Source organism: Artemia sp. Qi Xiang Cuo, chromosome 10 (assembly GCF_049724085.1).
Source record: "Artemia sp. Qi Xiang Cuo chromosome 10, ASM4972408v1, whole genome shotgun sequence".
Taxonomy (NCBI): domain Eukaryota; kingdom Metazoa; phylum Arthropoda; class Branchiopoda; order Anostraca; family Artemiidae; genus Artemia; species Artemia sp. Qi Xiang Cuo.
Window position 1 is genome coordinate 60,163,260 of NC_142803.1, and position 16,231 is coordinate 60,179,490.

The following is a 16,231-nucleotide window of genomic DNA, read 5'->3' on the forward strand; positions in this document are numbered from 1 at the left end:
CCTTTTTTATCTAAAAATTACCCTCCCCCCCCATCGAATGAGCCTGTTTTGAAGTTTCTACGACAACACCTTCTATAAAAACCTTATATGCCCCCAGGACATAACTTAAAACTCTTGCCCTAAGGGTAGTGGGGTAGTGTCCTCCTCAAAAACATATTTTCTATCTGGAAATCAACTACGCTGAAAAAATGGCAATATCGAAATTTTGATTGGCTGTGTTTGGGGGAATAATGGGCGTGGGGGGGGGGGCTAGTTGCCATCCAATCACTTTCGACTGTTAAAAAGGGCACTAGCCCTTTAAATTTCCGGTTGAATGAGCCTTTTTTGAAGTTTCTATGACAACGTCTTGTATAAAAACCTTGTATGCCCCCAGGGCATAACTTAAAACCCTGACCCTGAGGGTTGTGGGAGAGTGTCTCCTCAAAAACACATTTTTTATCTGGAAATCAACTATGCTGAACAAAATGGCTATCTCGAAGTTATGATTGGATGTGTTCGGAGGAATGATGGGCATGGGGGGGCTAGTTTCCCTCCAATAACTTTCGACTATTAAAAACCACCATTTCCAATCGAATGAGCCCTTTTCGAAGTTTCTACGACAGCTCCTTCGATACGAAGTGCCTGTCGGAGAAAAAACACACATTGTGGCCACATCGTTCTTTACTTAGGCAGCGTTAGCGCACTGCCTATCATGTGCTTTGCTTACTGGAAAAGTCTACTGAAACTGCAATGAGTGTATCAAGATTTTTGGGTTGTCTGTTCTAAGTCAAGATCAGTTTTGGGTATTTCAGCAAAAAAAATATTAGAAATACCCATGTAATATGACACTAGGTTTAAAGTAAAAGCACAAGCATTTTAAAAAAATAAAAAAAAAGCTTTGTCTATTGTTAAGGGCTGGGCACATATAGCTAATTTCAGGAACCGATTTCAGCAAAAGTGTATTTCACGTCGAGTGATTGTAATTAATAATGGTAAGAGGCGGGGCTTACTGACGTTTTTCGGTGATTAATCATCATTAATTACGTTCTAGACAAAAAATGTACTAGGGCTTTAGGCATGTAATTAATCTTATTTAATGATTATCATAAATTAATCGTAATTAATGATGATTAATCACCGAAAAACGTCACTAAGCCCCGCTTTTTAGCATCATTAACTAATCACTTGACGTAGAATACACCCAAGCTGAAACTGGTTGCCAAAATCAGCTATGATTAATTTACGATAATCAATAAATAGGATTAATTACATGACTAAAGCTCTAAAGCCATAATACATTCCTTTTCTAGAACGTAATTAATGATGATTAATCACTGAAAAACGTCACTAAGCCCCGCCTCTTACCATCATTAATTAGAATCACTCGACTTGGTATACATCCTTGTTGAAATCAGTTCCCGAAATCAGCTACGTATGCCCAGCCCTTTAGAGATAAAAAACTAGAGTCAAGTTCAGACAGTTTCCGACGAATTAGGCGCTATTTATAGTCGACGGTATTCGAAAAACGTATACTTAAATTGAAATGGTAGAAAAACGGTTTATATTTCAGTGGCCCAATGAGGCAGTGCTTCCATTCTAGGGATTTCCCCCCTAAAATGGGGATTTTTGAGGTCTTTTAGGGGTGAACTTTTTCATTTAGGGATTTTTACAAGTCTTCTGGATTTTTTAGGGAATTTCTAGGCGTTTCGGCCCTAGAAAATCCTCTTCCGACCCAAAAAAGAAAAAATGGGACGGAAGTAGTTTTCCGTCCCATTTTTCCAGAAATTCTGGACGCGCTATAAAGGGAGTTAAGGATCTTTCGCGCAGTCGAATCCGAAGCGCGTTATGGCGTTATGTTTAAATGCTTGCCCATGCTGGATAGAAATTCTTAAGAAAAAGCACTGAGTGGTATATTCACTGTTTTATAATAATATATATATATAATTAGCATAATTATTTTTCACAATTATCAAAGATAATTGAATCATTCTAACTTAGCAATTTACAAAGAAATAAAAAAAAATGCACCTGAAAAAATCAGTACCTTCATCAGCCTTGTGAAAAAATTTAACTGCAGCCTCAAACAACTTGATTTTGCAACCTTGACAACATGAACTTGCTGACATTTTGATAATAATGTATTGAATATCTTTAAATTTAAATTTCGGTAAAAGCCAGTCTCCATTTGGCAGATTCTGCAAATCTGTACTGCCAATCTGCAAATTTTATTTCAATGGAGACTTCCTAAATTCTTTTAACACTACTAATCATTTGAAGAAAACCTGGTAAAGGTGCAGACTAGAGACCCCTGCAGTCAAAGGTGCAGAGGTACTGCTCAATTTAACCAGGACCTGCAGTAAGAAATTAATTGATTATATCCTGCTTCTACTGAACAGCCCTCTGCACCTTTAGAGCCCAATAAACCGAATAATATATATAGTAAGAAATAAGATGTTTTTATCAGGAGTCCCTTTTCTGTACCTTTACTGAAAACTTGGTTAGCCTCCCTACCTCTGCTTCTTGATCATTGAACTGCAATCAATAGCGCCCACTAATGACACCAAAAATTTTAAAAAGTTTGGGATACCAGGTGATCTGTCACCTTTTACTATTCATTTCAAACATTCTGTTCTTTCCATAGGATCATGACTGCCTTGTCAATAAAGAATATTTTCATTTAGAAGATGATTAGTTTAAGGTGATTGAAAGCCAGTTGATACTCATTGATAGCCCCCGGCCTGCTGTACTATATACCTGTAAAGTTGCCATAGGAAACAAGGTTATATTACTTTGCTTAAAAAAATGAACTTAAGAAAAGACAGAATGGAACAGCTACTGTATGTAAAAAGCTAGCAAAAATTTCATTCTCTTTTGTTCCTTAAGAGGTTCTTTTTTTATAAATGTTTCTACAGCACCAAAGGGATAAAGACCTGTTTTGTTATATATAGCAATTTTTATAATGAGACAGCCTTGTTTGTTTAGCCTGCCTGCCTGCCAACTGAAAGGCTAATATACTACACAATGTTGCCATAGCATAGTTGATTTGTCATTGGAAATAAACTTAGCTTAACTTAACAGGGTGGCCCATAGTCATAAGTCACCATAAATAGAAAAAACAATTATGTTTGTATCAGAAATAATTCATAACATGATCTGCACTATTACCATTATGTTGGAAACACATTTCAATATGTTTCTCCCACTTTTGATGAACATAAATGAATAAACCAATGATCTGCTGCAAAAACATAAGCATGTGTTCTATTTATGGTGACTTTTTCGTTCCTACTCAACTTTTACTCAAAGGACTGTAAAAGGCGTATGATTTGCTATGGAGCAAAGGGGATTGCTCTTTTAGGATATGGTGGTGAAAATAAACAATATATAAAATTTATATGGCTGTATTAGTGTATTCAGTTGTAGTAGGGTCACACTGCTAATCACATCAACGTAACAGTGCATGAAAGATATATTTTATTTAGTTTCCAAGATTGTATCCCTGGTGCCTGATATTTTTCAGATTAGTATGGAAGATAGCATTAGTGAAGAATCCAACTCTAGTGTTTTACCCTCCTCAACTTATGCAACTCCTCCAAAGAAAAAAACAGAAGAAACGTGAACCTGCACAAAGTTCTACCACTCAGATTCAGTACTCCCAAAAGTTTGTTGACACATGGATGAGTGACCCGCAATTGAAGGGATGGTTAAAAAAAAAAGAACTCATATCTTGGATATTGTGGAGTATGCAATACTGATCTCAAGCTAGGAAAAAGCGGAAAATCAGAGCTTATAAAGCACTCCAACGCAAAGAAGCATATGTCAAACATTGAAGCACAAGGGTCCACTTCAAATACTCTTGATCATTTTTTTCAAGGGGGATTCACTGACCAGACAAAGCTTCTTGAGGCCAGAATCTGCACTTTTCTAGTTGAAAATGACTTGGCTATTTCTAAGGTTGAGCCTTTTGTAGCTTTTTTTAAAAAATTTGCCTTCAAAGCAAGTAGTGGAGAATGTGCAGCTCAAGAAACAGCAAGCTACCAATGTTATACAAACAGGACTAAGTGGTTTTTATGAAGATCGTTTGATTGAAATCTTACAGAATCGCTGCTTCTCGATCATTATTGATGAGTCCACTGATGTATCTTCTAAAAAGCTTCTACCAGTTGGAGTAATATTTTGCAATGATGATCTCTCAGTTGAAGTTGATGTACTCGACGTAGTCAAGTGTCCTGACTCTTCAGCCAAGGCGATAGTTGAGGAGCTGAAGAAGTGCATAATACACACCCACAAGCTTCCCCCTGCAAATTTCATAGGGATTTGCTTTGACACTACAAACTCTATGATGGGAGCTAACCAAAGAGTTTCGTCCATGATAAAAGAAGCGTTCCCATGGGTAGTCATAGTGAAATGCTCCTGCCATATGGCTTATCTTGTTGCTTCATATGCATGCAAGAAATTGCCAAAATCCATGAAAGAATCTGTTGCTCCATATATAGTCACTTCACACAGAGTCACAAGAGGCAACGTGCTTTCCTTGAATTTCAAAAGTTCTACCAAGTTGACATGCATAAGATTCTGCAGGCAGGGTAGACCTGAAGGCTTTCAGTCAGAGCGGTTGTGAACAGAATTTTGGGACAATGGGATGCTCTTAGTGCCTACTACAGACTTATGCTAGTTTATGATCCAACAAAGCTCAATGAACTCTTACACGCAAATCTAAACCCAGTCATGAAACGCATGTTTGAACTTTTTGCCTTTGCATTGGGAATACTTAGTGTATTTAGTGTAGCTTTTCAAGCAGATAAACCAATGTTTTATCGCCTGAAACTAGAGACTGAATCTCTTATCAAGGAATTGTCTTTGAGCTTCATGAAGAAGGACTATGTGAAGTCAACAAATGTATTCCAAATTAATGTGAATGACCAAAGTGTTTAGCTCCCCCTCGAAAATATTTATTTGGGTCAAAATGGGCAGGACTCTCTCTTGAAACTGAAATCAGATCCTGGTGTACCCCATGATGCAGTCGAAAAGATCCTCAGAGCTACAAAATCTTTTTACATAGAATCTGTATAGCAGATCCAAACTCGATTTCGTTTTGATGATGACATTTACAAATATGCAGAAATGGTTGACCTTGTATCAGCTCAGTCACTACGGCCTGGTTCTCTCCAACTCTTTGTTCGAAAGTATGGGAAAGTATCATGGGATGGAAACAAAATTGAACAAGAGTGGAGGAAGCAAAGTCTCACCAATGTTGAAAATATTGAAAATATGGATGCGGTTACCTACTGGCGTTTGGTTTTTTCAAAGAAAACCAGCTCCCGAACCAAAGTATACGCCAATCTAAAATTAACAGTAGAATTTTTGCTTTATCTTCTTTTCTCCGACGTTGTCGTCGAAAGGTTTTTTAGTGCAGTGAAAATCGTAAAGACCGATAGACGGAACTCGCCTAAAATGGGACCGTTACGTGGAATTCTGAAAACAAAATACGGTATGAAGCGTGCCCAAGAAAGTGCCACATGCATTCGTGGAGACGAGCAGCTACTGCTGCACATGAAAAGAGTCAAGGCTTCAGCTACCATCGGAAAAAAGGATGAAGGTGTTGAATCTGATTCTGACTAAAAATAGATTTTCTTTGTTTTTTTTTAATAAATATAACTGGATTCTGAGGCATCTAATGGATTGTTCACATTGGTGTAATAACCAGTGTGACCTTACAGCCCAAATTACCAAAAATAACCATAAAAAATAAATATTGATTTGTTTTGACCACCATGTCCACGTGCTGACTCAACCAATTGAGCACTTTGATTGGTCATCTGTAACAGAAAATAGAATTCAAATCTATTTCTCTTACTCGTCTTACTACACCCTATACGCCTTATTACACCTTACTACACGAATGCGAACAATTCCTAAGTATTGTTTTATTTTTTACCTTTTCTGTATTACTCAAAGTACATGTCAAGCAACTTTCTATCCTTAAAGTTCATATTTTCGTCATATTTTGACAGATCTGTTGACTTATATATTTTTCTTTTTTTTCAAACATTTTTATTAACATAAACACAAGTCAATATGAAAACAAGTCAAAGAAAAAATAATGCTTGAAAAAGTGACCATTTGGATATCATACATGCAAATCCATCCAATGGGGGTGTTGCAAAAGTAGTAATAAAGAAGAAAAAAATAATGACAAAGAAAAATAAATAAATAACATGTCTTCATATGGTCCACAATCCGGAATATGGCACCGGAATCTATCAATCAAAACCGAACTTAACTAGTCGATAATTAAGAAGCATTGTTTGAAACGTCAAAGGAACATATTTTGGTACAAGTAAATGGTCCTAAGTTGCAAAATAAGTCGTCTTGAACAAATACTATTAAAATTCGTCATAACGAGGCTTTACTAGTGGTTTGGAAAGAAGTCAGAAAATGGGGGAACCTGTAGGGATTTAGGTATTGAAAATGGGGGATTTCTAGGGATTTTCCACCAGCCTTTTAGGGATTTAAAAAAATATTAAGTGGAAACACTGCAATGAGGTTTGACGTTTGAAGTGTTAGAAAAAAGCATATTTTATTCCAAAAAAATGATTATTATATTTGTAAAGAGCATAAAAAAGGCATCAATTGGTATATTCACTTTAGTTCTAGCTCAATAATATGATTTAGTAAAATATTCACCCATACTTTAGCCTGTAGACCCTCCCTGAAAGCTTTATTTTCCTAACCTGACCCCTTTCCAAGAAAGCCAAAAGTAGCTAAAGTAGAATTTTACCAAAAGAGGTTACATTAGGAAAATGAAACTTTCAGGGATGGGTCTACAGGCTAAAGTATGCCCTGGGAAGTTATTTTGAAGTACCCACCTCCACTCCTCCCTCTAGAGGGCCCTGACCTTTGATGACGTTTAAAAATCTTTGTGTTATAAAATTAAAATCTTGCATAAATAGATATTCTGGTTAAATGAAGAACAACAAAATTGTTTTCAGCTTCACAACTTGCTCAATCCAATTTATAAGGTTTTAAAGATATGCAAATACATTTCCTAAAGTTTGAAAAAGAACATTGATTTGGCTTGAAATTCTACTCAAATAACAGGAATTGTATTTCCAGAACTAAAGCCAGAGAAAAAGAAACTGATAACTGAAAATTAGGCTAAGGTAAAATGGGTAAATTTCTAGGTGACCCTATAATTTAGGTAGGATGAAAGTAAAAACATCATTTGATGCCTTTTTATGCTCTTTCATAATACAATAATCACTTCTGGGGCAAATTGCATATTGAGCCCTTAAAGGGGCCCCAAAGGTATTTCATTTTTGTAACCACACAAAGAAGTTATAACATAATCTAACCATGGGTGCCCATAAGCTGAATTCCAAGGGGGGGGCAAACTGCATCTAATTGGCACTTTTAATGCTATATAATAGAAATCTCAGAACAAAAATATAAAAATAAGGTAGCATCATTCAGCCAGGGGGGCGGTATCCCCCCCCCCTGCCCCTCCCCCCATATGGGCACCCATGAATCTAACCTAACCTGCAAAATACTTGATTTTCAATTCAAACACTTTTCCTACCATTTCAAGTTCTTCAAATGCAGTTGACAAAAACAGTTCTGAATTTTGCAATTCAAAATTGCACCAGAAGCAATTATTGAATTATGAAAGAGCATAAAAAAGGCATCAAATGATGTTTTCACTTTCATCCTAGCTAAATTATAGGGTCACCTAGAAATTTACCATAAAATGTTGTTTTGTCATAATTTCAATAAGTAGGCTACCTGTCATGTTGTCAAATTTCAGGACCCTCTAGAGAGAGAGAAGGAGTGGAGGTAGGTATTCAAAATACTTTCTAGGACATCTTTTAGCGTATAGACCCATCCCTGAATGTTTCATTTTCCTAACCTAACTTTTTTCCATGATAGCTTAAGTAGAATTTTACCTAAAAGGCATGAAAGAACATTTTCACTCTCATCCTAGCTAAATTATATAGCCATCTGAAAATTTAACCAAATATTGAGCCATATCAATGTTTTTTTTTTCTAAATTTAGGAAATGTGTTTGCAGGTCTGATCTTTGAAATCTCATAAATTTGGATTGATTAAAGTTGTTAAGCCATAAATACTTTTCCTGTACTTCATTTAAACATAAGATCTATTTTGCAAGCTTTCACTTTTGTAAAGCATAGATTTTTAAGGTTCAACAAAGGTCAGTGCCTTCTAGAGAGAGTTGGAGTAGAGTTAGGTACTTCAAAATATCTTCATAGGACATACTTAACTCTGTTAATTCATCCCTGACAGTTTCATTTTCCTAACCTAACCACTTTCCAAGATAGTAAAATGCAGCTTACCTACAGAATAACTGTTTTTAATTTATCTGGTCTGTTTTGGGTTTTGTATAAGCTGTTTTGTTCTTTTTTTCTTAATTTTTTCTAACATTAATGACTTACTGTAAACATAGTTTGACTTTGAGAGAATTAGACTTTTAAACTGATATTATAACATACAATAGCCGTCTAAGAACTAAAGAATAGAATAATTTCTGTACTAGCTGTGTTGTAAGAAGAGGATAGTTGGTATGATTGTTAAAGAAAACAATCTTTTCATAACTATAAAACTTATGTAACAGTGTAGGTGCAATATCATATCTATTTCACAATATATCCCAATATGATGATAATATTAGCATGTCACCCAGCCCCTATCTGTAATAACTGGTCTTGTATTTTGGCCAGGTAGAAGTGGAAAAGCACTAGAAAATCATTTTTAGAAAAGTGCAGGAACCCTTTTTGCTTCAGTCTTCCAGTAAATAAAACTTCAAAGCTAATAAAGTTGGCTACAAAGAAATTTTGAGTTAATTGAACCCATATTTTTGCTAGAAGATGCAAATGTTTTGTCTTTTGATGGAGATTTTAACCCCTGCCACCTGATCCACACCAATAAGAAAATTGTCTTCACTGTCTTCTGTTTGAGAACTGGGCATGCTCTGACTTGATGACATCAGGCATCCTACCATCTTTGAGAAAGAAAATCATACTCTTATCAGAGCTGTATAAATATTGCTGAAACAATAGATATCCTTACAGATTTTGCTCACTTTATAATTGAGAGAAATATCCTAATTAGCAAAATAGAATTGTTATTTCTTAAGATAGCCACTCTACTAGTTTTGGGTTTTGAATTGTCTCTGAAAAGAAATAGAAGCCTGGGACATTGGGAGCTTTCTTGTCTTAAATAAAAACCTAAAAGTGGTTAGAGTTTGTCCCCTTACCTCCTTTCTGGAGGGATTCTGGAAGTTGAATGACTCACCATAGATTCTATTTGTTGTGGTCAAAGATTACATATAGCCACAATGGCATAGCCTCAGTGGCAATTGTAAAATCTTACAAACAATCATATCCCACCGAACCAGTTGGGGATAAATCTTTCAAAGAATTTCAGAAGGATGGTCTCTGGATAAACTGAAACTCTTATCAGTGATAAATCTACTGATTCAGGAGGTATACTTAGATCCCAAAGGCTATAGTCTTATATTTTTAACTTTGGCTGTACAATACATATGAATTAAAAGACATAGCTTTGCTGCACATCATGAAAGATTTAAGTCTTGCTATTAATTAAAAAGTAAACTTGGTGACAGCTCAAATTTACACAGTTGCCAATAAATTCTGTACTATTGTTATGCAATGTTTGCATAAATGCAATGTCAATGCATATGCAATGGCAAAGTTTATTGCAGAGAAAATGCTTCCTTAAGTGCATTATTCAAGAAGGCATTTTGAATTTGATTTGCTTATTGAATGACAAATGGTTTTGTTATAAATAGTTGTGTAGTAAGTATATTACTCTCAAATAATTTAGTTATAAACAAATGGTACTGGTAGGCTTTTCTTGACTTTTCAAACCCTTTTAATAATGTTAATAGCAGTTTTAGGGGTTTCAAAGTAAGATACCTTTGGGGTACCTTTTAGGGTTCAAGATGCAATTTCTCAATTATGAAAGACTATAAAAAAGCCACCAAGTGATATGTTCACTTTCATCCTGGCTAAATTGTCTTTTAGACTTTGAGTTCACCTTCCAATGTCTGAGTAGAATATTTTATCAGTCACAGAAAAAAAAAAAATATAATTGGTAACTGATATAATTGATAACTGATTAATGATTGAGACTTGATTAGCCTATTGATATTTAATTAAAGATAGTTGTGATTAAAATTGATAATAAATAACTATATAATGATAATTTTGTCCATATTTAAGCTTGGTGATACAAAGGGGAAAAGCTGACCATATTTTCTTTTGAATTACACAATTTATTTCTTATCTAGTTGTAGGAAAGTTATCCATATAACCTAATTCAACCTGAGAGTAACATTAACAAATGAGTTGTGCTCATAGTTAAAAAAATATGATGGTTTGGACCCATACAAAATCCTTAAAGAGGTTCATCAATTTAAAGTATAAAAATAACTGGTGGAATTGTGGAGGATATTGCTATCTATTAGATATGTCAAAACTAGAGTAAGGATAGGCTATAATATTCCTTGGCCAAACAGGTGTCACTAGGCGTTCCTTAGGTAGCAGCTTGGGTGACTCAAGACTCCTGCCAAGTAGATTCAAGTTGAGTCTACTTCTTTTGAATATGTTTTTTTAACAATATGGTTTCTTTAAAATCTGCTCTATATAGGCCTATAGTTAATTTTCAATTTGGACTGCTGGAACTTCTCAAGGGACTTGCCAACCCAAGTTTCATGGAGTAATTGATATGTTCTAAATTTGGTTAAAAAAAAAAAAAAATCTGGAATTTTCACTCCCAAAAATACTGATTTTTTCCCTTCAGATACCATACCATAACTTTGTAGTTCTACCAAGGTATTCTGCCGTATTGTACATATTTACGGCCCCCTTTCTAGGGGCAGTAAATACAGGTGGAGGAGGAAGGCCCCTCCATAGTCCACTATGGAGGGCCAACCAATTTATCCACAGGTCCCATGAGTTACAAACATCTCCCAGTAATAGGTTAAATTCCGTTGTGCTGCAGAACACCATTTTGGGAGGATTCTCTATAACAGGACAATTCCAGGAGGGTGTAGGATCCAGATCTATGGATGATGACCTCAACAAAGGGCTGCCTCAACCCTGTCAGGGTACCTGCAAAGCTGAGGACCTTGTATGCAGCTCAATTCCCACTTGAGGAGATGAAGATAATAGGATTGAGATTGCCTGTGCAGGATTTTTGACTCTTATTTACCCTATAGAAGAGCATCACCAAGTGCTGAAAACCATGTTGTGCCTAAGATGGGCTCAGGATTGCAAAAAGCCTCCATTTAACTGGAGGTCCCAGAGACTTCTTGGTGTCCAGTTGTAAGCTTCCTTAAGGCTTCATTGTAGTACTAAGAAAATGTGTTGTTCCCCATCCTGCACTGGTTTCTAGGAATGTTGCTTTTCTTTATGCTAAAATAATTTCACTGATTTAAAGAAGATGAAAATTGTAACTTGGAATAATACAACATTCAAAGATAACTATTGTATTGACATTTTGACTGACAAATTCAGACGCTTTGAACTGGACTTGTCAGGAGTTTCAGAAACTTCTATCCCAGATGAAGGAAACATGAAATTAGGCAGTAAAGAATTTATTTATTTGGGCAGGAAGGATGAGGTATCTAAACAGAGAGTGGGACCCAGGATTAGTAAGGAAGTTTCTAAGTCCTGCTTAGGCTGGGAAGTTATTATTAAGAGAATTCTAATTGCTTATTTTATGACTAAAAACTGCAGGGTATCAGTCATAATAGTATATGCCCCTGCAGAACTGACTGAAAGAGATAATAGGGACTCAGATGAATTTTACTTACAGTTACAGGAACAAATAGACAGGGTCCCATGTAGAAGTATGGTGTTTTTATTAGGAGATTTCAACATCCAAGTCACTAGAAATAGGGATAGATGATATCCTAGCCTTGGTAAATTTGATGTAGGAAAAGGAAACAGTAATGGCTGTAGTTAAGTTCATAAATGTCAGGTTTGTGCATTTTATGGTAAAAGCATGAAATTTGGCAGACATGTGCAGAAAAATATAGAGAATCTTACTGGGGTCAGAACCACATTTTCCGATGCGATTATGGCGTTTTATGAAAAACCGTTTTGCGTTTTTCTGCGCAGGAAAAAATGGCTGACTTTCAGAGTGCGAAATTTTTCGGATCAGAGGGTCTTTTCTGACTAATTTGTCTCTCCTTATTCCAAAAATGTGCTTACTTGTTTCATCCAACTCCTGGTTATTGAGTTATCATCATTTTCATCTCTATGCTCCATGCACTTCTGAGTAATTTCTGCTTTCTGACTTTGTATTTTTCATTGTAATTGCAGAGAAACTGGTGAACATGTCACAGAAAATGTGAAGAATAGACTTAAGTTGCAAATTCAAATTTGTCTCCAAGGTTCTGCCCTACTTTGCGTTTTTCTGCGCAAAGGAAAAAACGCGAATCTTGAGAATGAACAATGACCGAGTTTTAGATCTCTTATCTGACTAATTCGAGTCTCTCGATTCCAAAAATGGGGTTAGTTTTGCAATCGGATATTTGGTTCAGGATTTACCAGTTTCATAACTAAAGTTTCTATGCCCTGCTCTAACAAGAACTCCCTATAACATACCAAAGGAGATCATACGTTTTTGACTGTAAGCAATTAATTACCTTTTCAGATCTCCTCAATAAGTTTTCAGTAAAAAAATCATTTATTCAACTCAAACAGCTTGACTTAAGAAACTTCAGATGTAAGAAGCATATTATTATGATGATAAAATGTAGAATACTGAACTACTTCAGGTATTTCAAAATAGTGAAACAATCACATGGATCATAGGAATTAAGTAGCCAATTTCGACTTGTTTCATCATAAAGATTGCTAAAAAAAGAAAATGGAGGCTCTCATGGACAGGATAAAGGTCAAAATTTGGCTTCTAACAATTATAGCTACAAAAATTGCATTACTGATTGCAGTGATTATCACACCCTTTGCACAAACAGAGATTTGTGCATTTAAGGGAAGCTTTTGCACATTTGTACCTGTTTTTGCGCTTTGTTTTACAGCCACATTTGAGCAGTTCTTTGCAAATTGTTGCTGCCTCAGGAAGATTAGTCCAGAGAAACTCCCAGCTTCCGTCATGCTTCACCCAGCCGTATAAACCCTGATCCAGAGGGGAAAGTTCGAGACTGCACAATGATGCCCATATCTGGGCCTGCAAGTAAGCGCATTTGGTATGCTGCTCAAGAGCTGCTTCTGTTGGGGGCAGTCTTTCCATTCCGGCTGTTTTTTTATACATCAGAATCCAAAGTTCTGATGGCTATGAAGTTGTAATCACACTGGGCCTGATGGAAGGCATGGCACAGCACGAGTGTCACCTTCTTTGTGGTTGGTAAGTGTGAGGCCTTCGCCAAAAGCGATATCTTGTATTGAAATAACTGTGTCTCCAAGAGTGGCCTCTACAAATATGTCCTGCAATTCCTGGACTACCGTAGTTGCCAAAAAATGGAAGAGTCAACTCTTGTTCTAAGTTTATTTAAAAAAGTCACGCTAGTTCATCCAAGGAATGTGGGTTCAGTCTGTAATTTTCACTGCATAAGACAAAGCTCCTCAGTGTTCAAGCGTTTTTAAAACTGCTTCCTTCAAAGCAAAAATATCATAAGAAATTTTGTCTGTGTGCCAAGTTTCAAGAAATTTGTCTGTGCAGTTTTAAATACCTCATATTGCTTTTATACTTAAGGTAGAAAAGACTATTAGTCATGTGACTTGTTTAAAGTCAAGAGACTTTAAGCAACATCAAGAAATCACAGGAGTGGCAAAAATATAGTCTTCTAAATGTTGTATGTCATGATATGAAGACATTTATAAAAGAAGACAGCACTTATTAAAGGTAAATTGTATGTTACTTGTTCTCTTCTCATATGTTTTCTCTTTAAAAAGTATATGCCACATGGATTTTCTTCTTTTCTTTGTTAAACCTGCTAGCAATGTGAGGTATTTCGAGTCGCGCTTTTAAACCTGCAAATGATCCATTCATTCAGACCACAGTCATCACTTGCACATTAAGGTGAACCAGAGTTTGTAATGTAGAAGTATGAGACAATCTACACCCGGTGATGATGAAAGTGTAGATAACTCAGTAAAAGATGGTTGGATATTGAAAGTAAGCATTTTATCAGACTCAGCATACTCGATTTAGCCATGAAAGATACCCTAAGTGTATCTACTAAATCAGTATACAGAAAAGAGTACGACTTGCGATGATAAAATGATGATAACTCGGAAACTGCTGATCTGATTCAAAAGTGGGCACTTCAAAAGTGGGCACATATTCAGAATCAGCAGACCTGAATCAACCAGAAACGACCCTTCAGACGTCCAAATCCTTCAATTTCAAAAATACACGATTTTCGGTGAGAAAAAACGCGGCGAAACATGGAAAAACGTGCTCAGAAAATGTGATTCTGTCCCCTGTCAGATTCTCCGTATTTTTCTACATATGTGTGCAAATTTTCGTGCTTATACCATAAAATGCACAAACCTTATGGAAATTGGCACTATGTACCTAACTACTGAAGACTGCTGTAAATTTGTAGCCAATACATGTATTGCCAATACAGTATTTGGACATAAAATGGCTCAGAAGTAAACATGGTATTCACATAATGGTAAGGCAGCTAATCTTAGTAATTATGTTATTTTAAACCGAAGACTGGCCGGATCAATACAAGACACTAGAATATATCTACCTTCTGGGAAGTCTTGACATTGGTAGACATGGAACATGACACAGTTCAACTTGCCTTTGTTGATCCAGGTTGAGAATTTGAGAGAAACTTTTCAGGAACAGTCTAATAATAAATTGGAGAGTTTCAAATTTGACTACATAGAAGATAGATGGAATAATTTTAGGAAAATGATTTGTGAAGTTGCTTATGGTGTCTTAGGTAAGAAAGTTAGGAATGCAGCTAGGAATATTAGTGAAAAGGCTTTATGTTTAATTGAGAGATGGGGCTTGTACAAAAATTATTTGAGGGGTTGATCATATGAAAATAAGAAGAATGTAAAGAAAGCGGAGAAAGTATTTAAATATGAACTAAGGAAGTGTGAAGATATCTTTATCTTCAGCTTTATAGATTTTTAGCAAGCATTCATTTGAGCTGATAGAAGAGCCTTAGCAAAGGTCTTATCCTTGTATGGTATACCAGGCAAATAATTTAAAGCTATTTGTGCTATGTACAGGAATAACACTGCTGTAGTTATGGTAGGAAGTGAGGTTGGTATCTGGCTTTGTTTTTAATCAGGAGTTACGCAGGGTAGTGTTCTGTCACCATTTGTATGGATCATTCTGATAGACTTTGTCTTAACCACCTCAGGATAGGCAATGGGATAACAGTTGAATCAAACAGAGAAAAAACTGTCTTGGAATTAGAGTATGCTGATAATTTAAGCATCCTATATGAAATGTCTGAGCAAAATGAATGAACTTTTAGTGGTTTTATGAATTCAGGGTACTAGAACTTGCTAAGGCTAGGAATAAGTAGAGATGAAAGGGTGTTGTTGGGTAACAAAAAACTGATAAAGTGGATAGCTTCACTTCCCCTGGTACTGTTATCAGTAAAGGTGGCAGGAGCAGTTAAGATGTTAAGAGTAGAATAGCCAAGGCTTAGAGTGTATTTTCACAGTAAAAAAAAAGTTTGGAAGAATATGAGGATAAGTCTTCAAACCAAGATTAGAATATTAGAAGGTACAGTGATAACCATGGTCAAAAATGGTTCAGAAGCATGGGCGCTCCAAAAAATGGAGGAAGTTTTGATGGATGTTTCTGCTAGAGAGATTGCCTACAGATTATTTTGGGTACCTGGCTAACTGACTGTATTTCAAGCAGTAGGCTATATGAAAAGTTTGGTTCATTCCTGCTTTATAGGGCTATAGTGACAGAAAGGTTTAGATGGCTGGGGCAGGTTCTGTGGATGAAGGATGTCAGATTGCCAAAGATTGTCCTTTTTGGCCAACTATGTAGGGCTTAACACAAAGCAGGTCGTGTGTAGTTGGGGCAGGAATATGTTGTAAAGAAAGATTTAAGGGAAATGAAAACTTCCTGGGAGGGTGTAAAGAGGCAGGTTTTGGATAGATTGGTATGGAGGAGGAGCATCCATAGCCACCATTAGGCTCTGGCAGATTGTTGGTGTGGTGAGTTGTTGTTAGTAGTAGTAGTAGTTGTAGTAGTT

At 36.0% G+C, this 16,231-nt stretch overlaps 1 protein-coding gene across 2 annotated transcripts in view; it reads left to right on the plus strand.

Moving 5' to 3' along the window:
- Positions 1 to 1,838: 1,838 nt before the first annotated feature.
- LOC148947974 (uncharacterized) overlaps positions 1,839 to 16,231 on the plus strand; it is a 46,442-nt gene continuing 32,049 nt past the window's right edge. The window contains exon 1 of one of the 2 annotated variants that reach the window (XM_089095621.1): positions 1,839 to 1,887. The gene's annotated coding sequence lies outside the window, so the exon portion shown is untranslated. Of the gene's footprint in view, positions 1,888 to 6,789; positions 7,288 to 16,231 lie in introns of those variants that run through there. The other variant, XM_089095620.1, reaches the window with a different exon arrangement.